Here is an 18397-nt window from a genome sequence, read left to right on the forward strand (position 1 = left end):
TATTTTTCCCTTGAAATGCAGATTTTTTGACAAATTTTGAGCACTTCTCGGGCTCAAAAATCAGCTCTCATTGGTGGCCACGGGATAGGGCAACTCAGCCCGTCGAATCCCACGAACAGATCTGCACATAAACACAACCACAAAGAGCATCAAGCTAATATAGAAAATACTCAACAAAACACATCACAACTCTCACCCTACCCCCTGTCAAAACCAAGGCATGAAATCCACGAGGAGTAAGCCTAGCATAACTTGATAGAAAGCCTAAAGCTAGTCACTAATCAATTGCTCCAACACAGCCAAACTAACAAGAGCTATCAAAGAGGTCATCCTAAGTGGTGGTCTAAACTACCCTTCTAACTGAGGACAACTCTACCAAGAGCTCCTACTAGGTGAGGACTCCTATAGCCTGATTAAGAAATGTTTTCTTTTAGCATATGTGTTTCCTCTTAGGCCTTTATTTTCCATACTTGGGAGTGTAAAAAGGAGGGAGCTGAGCGTAGTGACCCAAGGAGAATAGGGCATCGGCCTTAGGTCTTGTCTTAGTACCCAAGAACCTGCCAAGCCCTCGCGAGGTGATACTTAATCCTTTTCTAATGCTCACTTTTATTTTCGCTCCAACTGTCCTTAGTTTCTTTTTCTTTGTAGCTAGATGCCACCCCCAGGAAGACAAGGCATCAGCCCTAGGTCTTGTCTTATCCCCAGGAACCTAACAGGCCTTCACAATGATGAACAACTGCTCAAGGATTTTTCTTTCTTTCCTTTTCTATTAACCCAATTTTACACACCTATGTATATTCATATATTTTCTTTCAGATATTTAGGGTTTTTTAGTCATGTTATTTTTAGCAAGCTTCTCTAACTACCTCACACTAACAAGAAGTCCTAGAACATCAGCCTAGTAGGTTAGTAGAATAGGGTCACTAGAACATCCTTCTAAAACAGGTCTTTCAATGCCTAACAATGCCTTTACAGGAGGCAATGACTACTCAGACCTCCCACAGACATACATAACCTAAACATGGGACTTCATGCCTTGATTGCCAGTCCCCAACAAACAAAAAGGATGCACCCCTTACGTACACATATATCATTAATTGCTTAAGGAAAAAGACTCAGGAAGGGGACAAAATCACCTGGAATGGCCACAAGAAGCCCCTCCGTAAAAAAGGCTCGCTCCAGTGACTTCGTCAACATATATGATGCAATTACTAAAACATAAAACTATTAAACGCACCTGCACCAAACAGACATAGGGCCCTCTTGGCCTAAAGAAATAGCACATTTTACTACAAACTAACTAGCCCTCTTGGCCTATTAAAACCTGATGAAACTGGCCCTCTTGGCCTAATGAAAGCAAGCAAACTAGCTCATATATAGCCCTCCTGATAGATGAAAATACGCTCCATTCCAAGGGAAAAATAAGGCTCTTAGCCCTAAACTAAATGCATCAAGTTGTGACCCATCCCTCCTGCATAGATAGCAAGAGGTGTCCGTATAACATGTCATTTGATCAACCTATGGGTCCAAGATAATAGTGGTAGATGGGTCTCGGCCACTCGTCACATTACCCATACCAACCATTGCCTGCCATATAATGCATGGTTTGATAAAATTTCCCACAAGCAACTAGGTCGTCCTGTCTCATTATCAATAGCAACATTCAGACTAGGACCACAGTTGAAGAAGAGGTCCTCTTCATAAGCAAAGTTAGTTAAGGAATCTGCAAACTGATTCCAAGAACGTGGAATCAACTGAAGAGATATGCTCTCAAATTCATCAAGTAGGGTCATAACAGTTTGATGATACATGCAAAGGATGGGATTCCAGATTGTGTATGCCTCATTTAGTTGATTTAAGATCAGCTGGGGAATCCCCTTTTACTAACAACCGCCAAATACCACCTTTCTTGGCAATATTTAGTCCCATAATCAAGGCTTTATACTCCACCATGTTGTTGGTGAATCCTACCCTAAGATAAACAGCTAATTTCATTATAACTCTTCATCGGGGATCTTGGATAACTACTCCAATGCTCCCTTTTTTATTAGGGCCCATGGACACTCCATCAAAGTATAATGTGTACGCCCACAATGGGTTTACATAGCTAGCCATCAAGAACTCCCCTATTTGTAATTATGATAGTCAAAATTCAACATACTTAGAGGATGAACTGATGGCTCCATCCCACCTTCTTCATTAAACTCAACAGGGATGCTTGTCAAAATTTGTAAAGAGTGATAGTAGAAAACTCTGATTTTCCACACCAAGGTACCATCTTCTTGCTCAATCACTTTGTATCCTTTGCTCCACTAGATAAGCTTCCCCTGATGATATCTTTGCTCTAGATATGGGTGCTCCAAATAAGGGATTAACCACCCCATCAACCAGTTTAAGCTCTCTTGCAGCTCTTAGATGTGAAGAATCGCGTGGTGGGGGGACTTGCTCAAGATGTTGCGCCGAACACACACACAATGCACAAGGAGAAGCTCACTCAAGAGACAAGAAGAGAGATGGAGCTTGCTGGTTTCTTCTTCTTCTTCCACACTCTTTACAATGTACACAAAGTATAGATAAGATACAACATAAAGGAAAGTGGCCTACTAAGTCAAATAACATAAAGGAAAGTGGCCTACTAAGTCAAACAATGCATAACTGACTACACTAGTTGATTGGCGCTATAACTATGCCAGCTGTAAATAGGTGTAACAACCTGAATATAATAAGTAATGAGTCAGTGGCCATGTGAGAGTCATAATGACCACCGGCGACGTGTGGACCCATCTAATCGGGCGGTCCATCATCAATGTCCGCATGTGTTGAGCTTGCCATCTCAACACTCCCCCTCAAGCTCAACTACATCTCTGCAACTCCAAGTAAGGTTCGAAACTTTTGAAGCTTCTCTGTACCCAATGCCTTCATGAAGATGTCAGCTATCTGATCTTGTGTGCTGACATACACCAAGTCAATCTCACCTGCTAGGACCTTCTCTCTCACAAAGTGGTAGTGTACCTCAATATGTTTTGTCCTGGCATGGAACACAGGGTTCCTAGCCAATTGTATACTGCTCATGTTGTCACAATAAATGATAACTGGACCTTCCACCTGCACATCCAAATCAACCATTAACTTTTGTAGCCATACTACCTCACATGCTACAATAGTAGCACCTCTATACTCAGCCTCTGTACTCGACAAAGCAATTGTAGATTGCTTTTTGCTGCTCCAAGCAACTGCTGCACTACCAAGAGAGAACATGTATCCACTGGTAGATCTTCTATCGGACATACTACCAGCCCAATCTGCATCTGTGTATCCAAACACCTGTACATCTGTACCTGCCTCATAGAAAAGTCCAAGTCCATAATGTAATGTGGACTTCACATATCTCAATATGCGTCTGACTGCATCCAAATGTGGCTTTCTAGGTACTTGCGTAAACTGACTCACAAGACCAACAACGTAGCTCAAGTCTGGCCTTGTAATGGTCATGTAGATCAAACTCCCCACTATCCTCCTGAACATAGTAGGGTCTTCTATCTCATCCCCAACATCAGCACTCTCAACTTTACATTCTGCTCCAACGGGACTGAAAGTGGTTTGCATGCTGTCATACCATACTTGGACAACATATCCAAGCCATACTATCTTTGGGACAGCCATATACCATCATCACATCTGATCGCCTCAATGCCAAGGAAGTACCTTAGCTCACCTAAATCCTTCATCTCAAACTTCTTCTTCAAAAAATCCTTGAATTCAACAATCCCACTATCACTATCACCTGTAATATTCAAGTCATCCACATAGATGACTATGATGAAAAAACCTGCATCTCCCTTTCTCACATAAAGTGAGTGATCAGCATCAGAAACATAAAAGCCAATATTGACAAGATACTCTCTGATCTTGTCAGACCATGCTCTAGGTGCTTGCTTAAGCCCATAGAGCGCCTTCTTCAACTTGCACACATACGTGGGATGCTCTAAATCTTCGTAGCCTGCTGGTTGATCGATATACACTTCTTCCTGCAAATCACCATGCAAGAAGGCATTCTTCACATCCATTTGCTGCAACCTCCAACCTTTGGCTGCTGCCAAAGCAATCACACATTTGACAGTTGCCATCCTAGCAACTGGACTAAAGGTTTCTTCATAATCTATGCCATATGTCTGGGCATAGCCTTTTGCAACCAGCCTAGCTTTGTACCTACTAATAGAACCATTTGCATTGTACTTAATCTTATAAACCCACTTACATCCAATAGCTTTCTTGCCCTTTGGCAATGATACTAGATCCCAAGTCTTATTGGCCTCTAATGCAGCCATCTCCTCATCCATTACTGCATCCCAATGAGTATGACCAACAGCATCCTCAAAACAAGTGGGCTCAACATCCTCAACTAGTTTCACCATATAAGCATAATGGTGAGCTGCATAACCTTCAAAACCAAATCTTTTACAGGGTATCTCACCCTGCTAGATCTGCGTACCACCTGATCACTCAATGGAGCCTTTACATTATTATGAGCTCTCTGTACACCTGGTGTCTTGACAGAAGGAATACCAAGCTCATCATCTAAGCTCTCTGAGCCACTGGAGTCTCCATCAAGAACTGCATCAATGCCATCTGACACTTTATTCTTTCCTTTGTCTTTACCTGTAGTGCTACTAGATGCACCTGAAGATGTAGAGCTACTCCTTAGTCTCCCAGACCATGGACTACCATATGATGTCTCTGGTCCACTAAGAGTCCATGATTCTTGCTTTTTAGCCTGCACATGACTTCCCTTTGCTACCAACCTGCATTTGTCATTGAAGTCTTCTACAAAGCAGCCCTTTGCATTAAATCTGACTTTAGCCCTTGCTCTACCATTTGATCGACTGACACCAAGTTATTTGTAATAAATGGCACATGTAATACATTTGAAAGACTCTTTGTCTTACCATCATGCAAGGACAAGGGAACTTTTCTAATGTGTGAAATTGGGTGGCATGAATCATCACCCGTCTGCACATAACCTGCATTTTGCAAATCCTGCATCTCTCTAAACCATTCTGCATGGCTGGTCATATGATTGGATACACCTGAATCAACATGCCAAACATCATCATGTGTTCCCTTTCCTGTAACAGCATTCAACATATGCTGCATAACAAACAGACGTTCATTTTTGTCTTCATTCTGTCATGAAGACGATGCATAGTTTCCTTGCTGCAACTTACCACTACGAATATCATCTTTCTTAGCATAACATTGGGCTACAATATGACCTGTTTAACTACAGTAGTAACACACAATACCAGAGTTGTTAGAGCCTCTGTTCTGCCATCTACCTCTTCCTCTAAAGCTCCCCCTGCCTCTAAAGTTACCATGACCTCCTGAAACCTGTATATCTCCAAACTGCTGATTCAATCTGTTTTGCTGGTTGTCATTGCCACCTCCTGTACCACAGCCTCTTGAAGAGAACCTGCCATGTTCCCTTCCTGAACTGGAGTAGAAAGCTTGAACCTGTTCACCACTTCTTTCAGGTGTCTCACTCTACATGTTGATCTCTTCAGTGATCATAAGGGAGACCAACTCATCGAAATCTGGAAATGGCTTTTTGACATATATGGAAGTTACAAAAGACTTCTAAGCCTTTTCATTGTTAAGTCCACCCAAGGTAGACGATACCAAATCATCATCATCGGGCATTGCATCAATCGCTGCCAATGCATCTGCAATGCTCCTTACCTTCAGTGCATACTCATTGATAGACATCTTCCCTTTCTTTAATGTATTCAACTCTTGCTTGAGTTGAATCTTTCGTGCCTTTGTATTTACGGAAAACATACTTTCAAGTATGGTCCAAGCTGCATATGAATTCTCTGCATTTCTAATATGTCCCAGCATATTATTGTCAATTACTGTAGATAGCCAATACATGACCTTCTTGTCTTTTGTATTCCATTCCTTCCGTGCCTTTGTCTCTTCTGTAGTTGGAGGATCACTCACCTCCGGCTCCTTTTCTTCACCTGAAACAAACTCATAGATGCCTTTTCCAATAAGGAAGTTCGTGACAGGGAACTTTCATGAAGGGTAGTTGTTCTTATCAAGCTTCTCAATGATGGGGCTCCCACTATTCTTTGCCATTATTACAAAACTAATACCAAATAGCAAGCCAATCTTCTGCAACCCTCGACCTGTAGTGCACAGTAATACACCAGACAACCTTTTTCACTGTCTGCTCAACAATACATGCAATCTGCAACCAGTTTGTAGATAAGCCTTGTGTTTATTCGCTGGTGAATACCTTTGAACTTACAGATCTGAAATTTGTAACTTGTGCACCTGTATACAGCAGACACAACTGAAATTGCAGGGTATCTCGAACTACTGTCCGCAACCTTGCGGCTCTAAAACGGGGCCTGAAATGGCCTCAAATGCCCAAAATAACTGCGGGAAATCCCTAAAGGCCTCATTTACAGAATAACAGCACTCTTCGCGCACACCAAATCTCACTGCAATCTGAGATTTTTGCTCTGCCCTGCTTCCGGTGCCTCCACAGGCACTATCCAAGAGAGAGAGTGGAAGAATGGGAGAGCTTCTTACCCATTGCTTGCTTGCTCGAACCTTGCTTCTTCTCCTTCACTTCAACCTTCGAAATCAGCCTCTCTCAGTGGCGCGGCTCTGATATCATGTCAAGAATCGCATGGTGGGGGGACTTCCTCAAGATGCTACGTCGAACACACACAGAATGCACAAGGAGAAGCTCACTCAAGAGACAAGAAGAGAGATGGAGCTTGCTGGTTTCTTCTTCTTCTTCCACACTCTTTACAATGTACACAAAGTATAGATAAGATTCAACATAAAGGAAAGTGGTCTACTAAGTCAAACAATGCATAACTGACTACACTAGTCGACTGGCGCTATAACTATGCCAACTGTAAATAGGTGTAACAACCTGAATATAATAAGTAATGAGTCAGTGGCCATGTGAGAGTCATAATGACCACCTCGTGCTAAGTGTAGACGTGTGGACCCATCTAACCAGGTGGTCCATCATCAATGTCCGCATGTGTTGAGCTTGTCATCTCAACATTAGATCAACCCCAGCATGGATCTGCAATGCATTTATCATGTTAGCATACTCAGAAATAATAAGGTTTAATCTGATTAAGATTAACCTTATTTTTAAATTCCACTCCCTGTAGATCAACTAGTAAAGCTGTGGACTTATTTTTACCTATCTCTTAACTACCTTGTAAGGGCCATCCCATCTAGGTTCTAGCTTCCTTGTCAATAGCTCCCTACGTGCATCATAATATAGAACTAACTATCCTTTTCTAAAGGTATATTTCTTTGCTTTTAGATCATGAAGCCGCTTCATCCGATGCTTAGCTACTTCTTGGTGTAAGAAACTCTACAATTTGAGCTCATCCAAGTGGGCCAGAGTTGTAAAACACTCGAATAGGGCATCCTCATCACCCAAAGAATGATTGATTGCAAATCTTATGTCGGCAACTCAATTTCTAAGGGTAAGACACTCTCCTTCCCATAAATAATTCAAATGGGGTGTGGCCAGTAGCTCGTTTAAACGTCGTGTTATATGCCCATACAGCCACATACAATTTCGTATCCCAGTCCCGTTTCTTTTTGGAGACTGTCTTGGACAGGATACCCACAAGTTGCTTATTGGTACTTTAAACTTGTCCATTTGCCTACGGATTATAAGGAGTCATCTTGTTATGCTTAATTTTCTAAGTTTTAGTCAGACTTTTAATCACCTTATTTAAAAAGTGAGTTTCACGGTCTGATACTATTTCCTTTGGCAGATTGAAATGCTACTCAAGTAGGAAACTGGCAGTCTCTTTTGCATTGTCCTGCCTCATCGCTCATGCTTCTGACGACTTTGGAAAGTAATAAATGGCTACTATAATGTATCTCTTCTGAGTAGTAGATGTCGGGATAATAGGACCCACAAAGTCGATGCCCCACTTCTCAAATGGAAGGGTAGTCATAATCAAAATAAGTAGGCACTTCCTATTCTCTCTACTATCATGTCTTTGACATGTATCGTATCTCTTAACATACTCAAATGCATCTTGGAAGATGGAAGGCCACCAATATCCAGCTCTTAAAGCCTTCTATGCTATCAACCTCCCACCAAAGTGCCCTGCACAAGCGGAGTCATGGCACTCCTCCAAGATAAATAAAACCTCGTCAGGCATCACACATCGGCGATAGATATCATCAACCCCCTGCTGATATAGTATTCCTGAAATCAAGGAAAATTTCAATGCTTGTTGTTTAATTTTTCTCTTCTCAGACTTTTATAGAGTAGCTCCACCCTCTCCTGTAGATAGATAATGCATTATAGCACCATACCAGGAGGGAATAGATGCCGTATTAATCTTAAACAATGTTTCCATGTCACTTCCTTCAGCCAAGACCTCTTTTGGCTCTCCGAAATCCACAAGAAATTCTACAATGCCCTGTAGCTTGAGTGGCTTGCTCTTAATATCGTAATCAAACTCTTGCAAAGTGATTAATCACTTTGCTAAACGATCAGGCGGCTGTAACTTGTTCAGCAACAATCAAAGCCCTTCCGCCTTTGTATAATAAACCACCTTCTCATAAATAATATAGTGCCTGAACTTTTTGGTCACAAATACCATCGTAAGGCACAACTTCTCCATATAGGTATAGTTAATTTTCGATATGCCCAACTTCCGACTAGCAAAAGCTATTGGATGGTACCATTTTTTCTCCCAGATTTGGGCCAAATAGCAGCTAATACTATACATGGTGGTTGCTAAAAATATATAGAATACTTCACCCCTTTTAAGTGCTTTTAAAACAAGTGCTTTGGAAAGCTCTTGCTTCACATCGTCAAAAGATACTTTGCAAGAATCACTCCATGCAAACTGACAGTTAAAGGATAATAGGTTTGTCAGTGGCAATGTTCTTTCTACCAAGGCATTGATAAACCTCTGATAATACCCTATCGATGAAAGCTATGCGCTTCCTTTGGAGTACGTGGCAGACTCATGGTGACTATGACCTAACAATAGCCATATTGAACTAATCACATGACCTAACAATAGCCCATAAGGTATCCCAAAGACCCACTTCCGTGGGTTAAGAGCTATGTAAAATTGTCTGCAATGCTCAAAACACTTCCGCAAAATAATCAACTGCCTTTCCCTTATGGTGGCTGCCCCTAGGTCATCAATGAATACTTTCAACTCCTCTAGGGAGATGTCACCAAAGGTCTTGTCGGCTATTCTTCGCCATGAACTAGGTGCATTACATAAATCAAATGCCATCACATGGTACGCAAAGGTACCAAAGATAGTAATAAATGTCATTTTCAGCTTGTCTTGCTCAGTAATTGCCATTTGGTTATACCTTGCAAAGCAATCCATGAACGAATATATTTCCCTACCCGCTAATTGATCCAAAATTTGGTCAATAAATGGCAACGGGTAGTGATATTTAATAGTCTGCTTATTTAGCTCTCTAAAGTCTCAAAGATGAATTTAATTATTATTCTTCTTTCTGATCACAATTGGTGAACACCATTCAATATGCTGAACAGGGAAGATCAAACCTACTTTCCGCAACTTCTGTAGCTTCTCAAATAGCCCATCCCTTAATTCAAAAGGCATGCCCTTAATTTTTGATGCCGACTTTCTTCCTTTAGAGGAATGGTATGCATAGCCAGTAGGCTGGGAGGAATACCTGTGAGTTCATCATAGCTCCAGGCAAAGATGTCGCAGAACTTTTGAATTAAGGACACATAGTCCTCTCTCTCTTCAAAACTGAGCATGGAATCTAATTTGATTGGCTATGAATTGTTTGGCGTATCAAGGTCCAGCTCAATAATGTCTGCATCTCTTATTCGATCTTGAGGCTCTATCGCCTCATTCAAAGTTATCTGACAAATGTCCTCTGTAGTGGACCCTTCTTTAGATCCATCACTCGATGATGTCTCACTACCTAATGGATCATCTACTATTTCTAGTTTAGTAGAGGATAAAGGAGCTCTCTCACTTTGAGGAGACTCAAGATAAGCATCCACTATTACACGATTGGCACCTCTACCTAGAATCACTCAACCAACGGGTATATCGACTTGATAGTCTGTTTGTAAAATCCATGGCATGCCTAGCAAAACTCGATAGCTAGGATGTCTTGCAAACCTTATCACCCTAAAGTCCAGATAGCATTCCACGCTTGCAATGGTAATGTGGACTTTAGTGATGCAATCTTTTGGTTGCCTTAGACTGTCCTCAGCCATCCTAAGAAGTGTGGAGCCATCTTTTTGGATTTCTAGACCTAGCCTCTCCATCAAGTCTAAACCCATGATATTGACGGAGGATCCAGTGTCCACGATAGCATGCTCCACTAATATTCCATCCACATATGTTGGAACCCACTTTTTAGCATGATCAAACCAATCCTCCCCCACTCGTGCTATGCCCAAAGGTTCTACAAAAGGCTGACTCCACTACTATGAGGCAACTCCTCTACATTAGCCTTTCCTCTTTGCAGTATTTGTCTTGGTCCCTCATCTTGTTGGAGATTATTCCCTTGTGTACGATGGTTAATTGGACCTGGCAGTTTACTCCCTTGTTGGAGAGAACTAATCTTACTCCAATAGGTAGTAGTTAAGTGGTCAGACTTTTCGTAAATATCACATTTGACATTCAGACAATTCCTAGGGAAATGTTGGCACCATACAACTTACATCTGAATCTTGAGGGGGCACCCTCTTCAGGGCATAGACTTCCTATCAAATTTTGCTTCATCTTAAGGAAATTGACATTCACAGCTATTTTTTTATACAGCAAAATCAGCAATAAACAACACCCCTTCTCCTCAAAATTTGTCACCGTGCAGGTGTCCATAGCCTTTTTTTTTCTTCACACGAAAAAAATGGATCCCCTTCCTCCCCAATTGTCAAGTTTTTTGGGGCCCCAAGGGGAGGCCGCAAGGGTCACACCCTTTTACACCTCCTTAAGTCATTTTAGACTTGGCCCCCCTTTTGGTCTTGGCCTCAGGCACTCTCGTTTTCGCGTTCGGCATCCAACTTTAGATCTATAAATTTTTGCTCGATCCTCTTGAGGTCTTGCACTACCTAGCACTTCTCAGGATCCAATTCGGTAGTTGAAAAATTATGAAAAATCTGTAACTACCAATTGGTGTATCTTTAAAGCACTTTGAGAACTCGGCGGGCTGCTTGCTACTTAAAATTGACTCGATTGCCTATGCCGCTTTCGATGGAATTTAATTTTCCCTTGAAATGTGGATTTTTGGCAAATTTTAAGCACTTATTAGGCTCAAAAATAAGCTCTCACTGAGCTTGGTTGCTTGATTGACATTGATATTTCTGTAGTGGGAGCTTTATGCTATCTCTGGATATTACAAAGCTTGTGGGTTATGCAGTTGAGATTCTTGAGTATATGAGACAGGGATATCTTACATGTCTGTGCTCTTGATAGATGTATGCATTGGATGCTTTTGGGCTGATATGATCTTCTGTTTGAGCATACATAGATCTTTGTCAGGTCATGTTAGTTAGGCATACACCTAGCTTGGCTTACTCTCTGAGTTCTTTATGCCAGGGGTTGTATCCTCCTACTCACATCGATTGCTTTGACACATTTGGGTGTTTGGCTCATGTTTCTTGGCTGATAGTGTTTGTTACATGCTTGCTTGATGCAAGATCTGACCTGGCAATCATACTTGACTTTGGATCACTGTTAGCTCATTGTTTGCTCTCATTTTCTCATTGCTATGATTTATTATAGCAAGTTGTTTTATGCAGAGGACTATGATGTATTTACTGAGCTCAATTAAGTCATTTTGATGTACTTTTGGTACTATTTGGTGGATAGTTGGTCATTTTAGCAATTTCTCTTGTTTTAACAGTGGTTTTGGCATGGTTACTACTAATTACAATAGCCTATTTTTTGCACATTCTACCTTTTCTAACTCATTATGGTTGTCCATCTCAAAGATACAGCTTTGTTTAACATTGGCAAGTTGGATGGCACCAACTATGACTACTGGAAGTTTCAAATATGGCAAGTTTTGGTGCAAAAATTGTAGATTAAGCCACTAAGAAACAAGGGTATTAAACCCGAGGACATGGATGACATGGATGATGATGACTGGGCTGATTTAGATGCACTATGCAAGTCCACTATCATTTTATCACTCTCTGACGAGATCCACAATAATATTTTTGAATATGAAGATTAGAGTGCATGGAATCTATAGAAAAAGATTCAAGGACTTTATGCAAAGAAAAGCCGTGCTTCACAGATGTGTTGGCTTAAACAATTGATGGATCTCCGTATGACGGAGGGGACCCCATTATGTGGTCACTTTAGCCAGTTTCATTCTATCATGAAGCATATGCTTCAACAGGGCATTGAGTTTTAGGATAATATGCATCCTTTGTTTCTGCTTGGCACTTTACTTGAGTCTTGGGATGTATTTCACACTATGATCTATACCAACAAACTTGATGGGTTGAAATTGAAAGATGTAGAGAGTGCTCTTTTGACTGAAGAAATTAACATGAATGGTGCATATTTTCATGTGACCCCCTACCATGAGTGGTTTCATATCTATTGCAGTGTATTTGATTCTGTGTGCTTAGGTGATGATTGATCTCTTGTTATTGTTGGATTGGTGATGTCACTGTTTATATGGCAGGCTGACTAGGAAATCACATAAAAATTCAGGTATTCCACGCATAGGTGAGCCTTTGGCTCTTGTGCATTTAGGTGTATGTAGACCTGTGCCCTGTTAATCTTTAGGGGGTGTGAAGTACTTGTTACATTTATTGATGATTATTCACGTAAGGTTTAAGCTTATCCCATAAAGTAGAAATTTGATGTCTTGGTAATCTTTCAGCATTGGCTAGCTTTCCAATCTGAGCATAGGCTAAAATTCCTATGGACAGATACACGGGGTGAGTATGTCTCACATGCTTTTGAGCGATTTTGTGATGAGTAGGGTATTAAGCATCAATTGACTCCCCCTTATACCCGTCCCTAGGATGGTATGGATAAGCACATGAATAGGACTATCAAGGAGAGGGTTCTTAGCATGCTTAGCTATGCTAGCTTACCGCAGGTTGAGGTAGTTACTACTGCAATACATATCATTAATAGGTCGCCTTGCAATGGCTATGGAGATGCATGTGAGGTGGGATATCGTCTTTGGGATCTGCATGTGCAAAAAGTGATCCACATCCATGATGTTGTGTTTCATGAGGATAAAATGCATATGCAGCCTAAGAAGGTTGTTGAGATACATAGGGTTATCTTTCAGGAGGAGTCCCCTGCTCCTCTGCTACATAGCCACATACATAACCTCCACCAGTGGTTAGCTGATGCTCATGGCCAGGATGTTAGACAGGATGTTGGGCACATAGCACAACCTGCATTGAAGTGTTCTACTAGAGATAGACGACCTCTTGACCATTATGAGCCCTCCATAAATTATGTATTACAGATGCAAGAGATCCTCTCGCCTATGATGAGGCTATGCACAGGTGCGACAGTCACTCTTGGGGGAGGGCAATGAAGTCTCGTTTCACAAGAATTATATATGGGATTTAGTTTCCTTGCCTAGTGGCAAGAGGGCTTTATCTTGTAAGTGAGTGTACAAGTTGAAAATTACCCTTGGACACCCAAGACTGTGGCATACAGGGCTAGATTGGTAGCAAAGGGTTTTAAGTATGAGCGTGGTGTGGAATTTGATGAGGTCTTCTCTCTTGTGGTTAAGATGACCACCCTATGCTTAGCCTTGGCTTTGGTTACACAGCTTGACTTGGACTTGTATTAGTTGGGTGTCAAGATGGCTTTCTTACATGGGGACTTGCATGATGAGATATACATGGAGCAATCTAAGAGCTTTGTAGAGCCTAGCAGGGAACACCTAGTGTGCATATTGAGGAAGAGTCTTTATGGCTTGAAGCAGGCACCTAAGAAATGGTACCACAAATTAGATGCATTCATGTGGTCACAGGGCTACAATCGTAGTGCTATGGATCCTTGTTTATACACGAAGAAAGCTCGTGATGGTTCATTACTGATTTTGGTACTCTATGTGGATGACATGCTTTAGCAAGGAAAGATCATGATGAGCTAGATGCTCCTGAGGCTTAGCTCAAGAAGAGCTTTGAGATGAAAGATCTAGGACATGCCTCTTATATGCTTGGTATGCACATTATGCATGTGATAGGTCTCAGGGACTACTTTATCTGTCACGGAAGGAGTATATCCATAAAGTCTTGAGCACTTTTGTATGCAGGATGTGAAGCCTATTGGCTGTCCATTGCCTTCATATGAAGATATCCTAGGCCAATTGTCAGCAGAAAAATGAGCAGAGGGCCGAGATGGCCAAGATTCCCTATGCATCCATAGTGGTGGGCAGTCTTATGTATGCCATGATAGCCACCCATCTAGATATTACATTTGTAGTTGGTGTTGTGGCACGTTATATGGCTACACCTGGCAAGAGGCATTGGGATGCCGTGAAGGGTATCATGAGGTACTTGAAGGGCACTGCTGATATGTGCATATGTTATGGCAGCTAGAATACATGAGTTGTGGGATACATTGACTATAACTATGCAGGACGACATGCAGATAGTAGGAAGTCCACTTCTGGCTATGTTTTCAATTTTGTTAAAGGTGCTATTTCATGGATGTCTATGCAGAAATGCATGGCACTTTCTACTACGGAGGCTGAGTATATTGCAGCACCATTGAGTCTTACAACGGACGCCATTTGGTTGTTGACCTTGGTGTTGCAGATGCTATCCCTACTCTGCATTTGGATTCTATGAATGCTATCTAGTTATCCAAGAATTAGGTCTTTCATGTGAAGACGAAACACATTGAGGCGTGGTATCACTTTATTCATGAGGTCATTGAGGATAGGCCTGTTGACCTTGTCAAGATCTCAATTGACCAAAATCTTGCAGACTTGCTCACAAAAAGCCTCTCTACAGAGTGCTTTGGCTTCATTAGGAGGTTAATGGGCTTCGGATGAGATGACATCTTTTCTCATCCTGTTGTATCTATGTATATGTTGTACTATATTTTTTTTTTCTTTTTGCTCATTGAGAGAGATTTACCTTTAAGTGGGAGGTTGTTGGGGGTAAAGGTGCCTCTGCCTAGTCACTCGTATATTACTACACTGATAGTACTTGCACCTACATACACTGCAAGCGGCGAGTGCCCATCACTGTCACTTCATTATTTATTCTTTTAGTGACATTTGAATAAAGGAAAGGCTGGTCACACATTGTGACTGTTGGAGTTTCCACATTGTGTGTGTGTGTGTGTGTGTGTTTCTCTCTCTGTCTCTCTCTCTCTCTCTCTCTTGTGCTTGCTCCTTCCACCATAGCTCTTATTCCTGCTCGTGCTTCCACTTCAGGGCTCACCTCCCTTCATTTGTAGCATCCGAGTGTCTGATTCGGACCATCTGAGCGGACTGTCTGAGTTTGAGTGGATTGTCCAAGTCTAAGTGGCATGGCCTGAGGCTGAATTAAGGGTCTGAGTTTGAGTCTTAGAATTAGATGGTTTTTGGTTGTCTGTGTTAAAGATTCATAGGGAGAGAGAGATAAAGACATGGAGTTGTAACAGAAAGTCATGAAATGTTTTTGTTCTCTACTTCTGATTATTCCATAATACTTACTAAAGTCTATCACACATAACTGAAAACACACTAGGTCACTAACTGACCGTACCACTAATCGTGGTTGAGTCTGGCTGAACTTCTATGTATTTGGATCTAGCATGATAGAGGGGTTGCTAGCCAGCATCAACCTACTGAGATTGTCACAATGCAAGGTGACCTTCTTGTCTAAATGTATACCCAAGTCATGTAGCAGTTTCACAAGCCAAACTACTTCGCATGCCCCTAAGGCTGTACCCCTATATTCTACCTCTGTACTAAATAAAGCAATGGTGGGATGCTTCTTACTACTCCAGCTAATCATACTACTACCTAAACTGAAAGCATAACCACTGGTTGACCTCCTATCATAGACATAACTTGCCGAATCATCATCCGTATAACCTGTCAAGTCGAATGATTTTCCATGCTCATAAAATAACTCATAATCAGTAGTACCCTTCACGTACCGCATAATCCTCTTGACCGCATCTAACTGTGGCTTATGAAGTTTCTATATAAATTGGCTAATTAGCCCCACTACATAACTCAAGTTAGGATGGGTAATAGTAAGGTAAATCAAGATGCCCACCATTTATCTATACATAGTGACATTCTTGATCTTAGTCCCAACATCAATTGCAAGTTTGACATTCTGATCCAATGGTGTTTCCATGGCTTTACACTCCATCGTGCCATATTTTAGCAACATATCATGAGCATATTGTTTTTGCAATAGATATATACCTTGAGGTGTAGACACAACCTCAATCCAAGAAGATCATTAAACCCTTCCCTATTTGGATCATTACATGTATCAATGGTACAACCCAAACTAGGTAGAGCTTCAAGCTTAGACCCATCACATAGATGCATCTCAGGGCGGTCCCTATTGTCAGATGTAACATTATGGCCTTTCATCACACCTACGTGGAAATCCATCAAAGCATGTCCACATGCAATTCCTGGCCCTTCATTTGACACACCAACCATACATTTAGAAATTTTGGGTCTCCAAACCCATCTCATATTCCTTTTTATATGCTTAGACTGCCCCATTTTGCCACATTGGTCTAAAGGACTCAAAGTGGACTTATTGCTATAGCTAGATGGCCTCACATCCTTAGCACTTCTGCTCAACATAGGTGGCCCTTTGGCATACATGAGATGTCTTTACTTGCCTTTGTCCACTCTACAATGGCCTATTTATAGGAACCATGCTCTTACTAATAGGAACAACATCTACTCGAAAGCATGACTCATTTAAAGATGGCAAAGGTCTCTTTAGAGCCTTTCCACTAACAAAACTAGAACCTTCCATAGGATACTTATCTACACTCATAGGCCCAATGGTTCTATCCATGTTAATGTCATAACTACCTCATTTAAAGATGGCAAAGATCTGCTCAGCATAGGTGGCCCTTTGGCATGCCGCATCTTCTCTACATCAGATGTCTTTAGTTGCCTTTGTCCACTCTATAATTGCCTATTTATAGGAACCATGCTCTTACTAATAGGAACAACATCTACTCGAAAGCATGACTCATTTAAAGATGGCAAAGGTCTCTTTAGAGCCTTTCCACTAACAAAACTAGAACCTTCAATAGGATACTTATCTACACTCATAGGTCCAATGGTTCTATCCATGTTACTGTCATAACTACCTCTCATGGGAGCATTGCAAGCCTTGATGGGACTTACTGGGCTTGGAATCTTTTTATCCCCAAGGGGTATATTATCCCTACTATTGCCATTTTCTGCTCGGAGATTTTGGCTACCAAGGTTCCCCTCATAGGCTACCTTGATATCAAAAAGTGAATTGTCTCCTTGTAGAAATGGTTGGAAGCTAGGGTGCACTTGTACTGAGTAGGGAAAAATCCAAAAGTTTTCCCAACATCTCTAAATATGTCCCTCATAATCAATGGCATGCATCTTTGCTTCCCTTAACGACTTAGGATTCCACATTCCCACTTGGATTTGCATGTTAATCTCTAAGCCACTAAAAAAGAGCTCACATAGCACATCACCTGGCAATATAGTAGATCTTCTTGGCCAAAGCCTTAGAATATCATCAAAGGCTCTAGCGCATTATTTAATAGAAGGATATGATTCGTGCCTAATTTGCATCAGTTGCCCTAAAACTTGGGTCATAGGCACCTTCTTCTCATATTCATCTAAAAATTGATCACTCAACTCCTCAAAGGATAGAATAGACCCCTTGGGAGGCTCCAATATCATTTTCTAGCCTCTCCCTTTAGGGTACTTGAGAATACGAGCATTCGATGAATATCATCATATCCACTTCCAAGGCAAGTTAGACCGTATTCTCGTAAATCCACCATCAGGTCCTCATTAACCAACCCTGAAACACTGGGAGATCCCTATAAGGAGGAGGGCATTTAGTCCTTTCCTTCGGGATTAGCACTGGCCATTAAAATCCTTGTATTCCTCTTGACCTAGTACCAGCGTATTAGGGTCTTTAATTTCGTCCACTTCCACCTTTACTGGCGTTGAAAGGTCATTGCCTCCATGAACTTCCCTTTCTTGCCAACTCATAAAGTGGTTTAGGGAGGCATATAGCTCCTAGCATGTCATTCTGATTCTTTCTTAGAGGATCTTCCATATCTTGCCCCTTCCTAGATAGTTCCATGATGGCTTCATCTAGGAGCTTCTGCCCCTCATCAAAATCAAACTTATCCTTAGCACTTAG

The sequence above is a fragment of the Lygodium microphyllum genome, chromosome 25, assembly GCF_053477565.2.
Source record: "Lygodium microphyllum isolate KBCC chromosome 25, Lygodium_microphyllum_v1.1.10, whole genome shotgun sequence".
Taxonomy (NCBI): domain Eukaryota; kingdom Viridiplantae; phylum Streptophyta; class Polypodiopsida; order Schizaeales; family Lygodiaceae; genus Lygodium; species Lygodium microphyllum.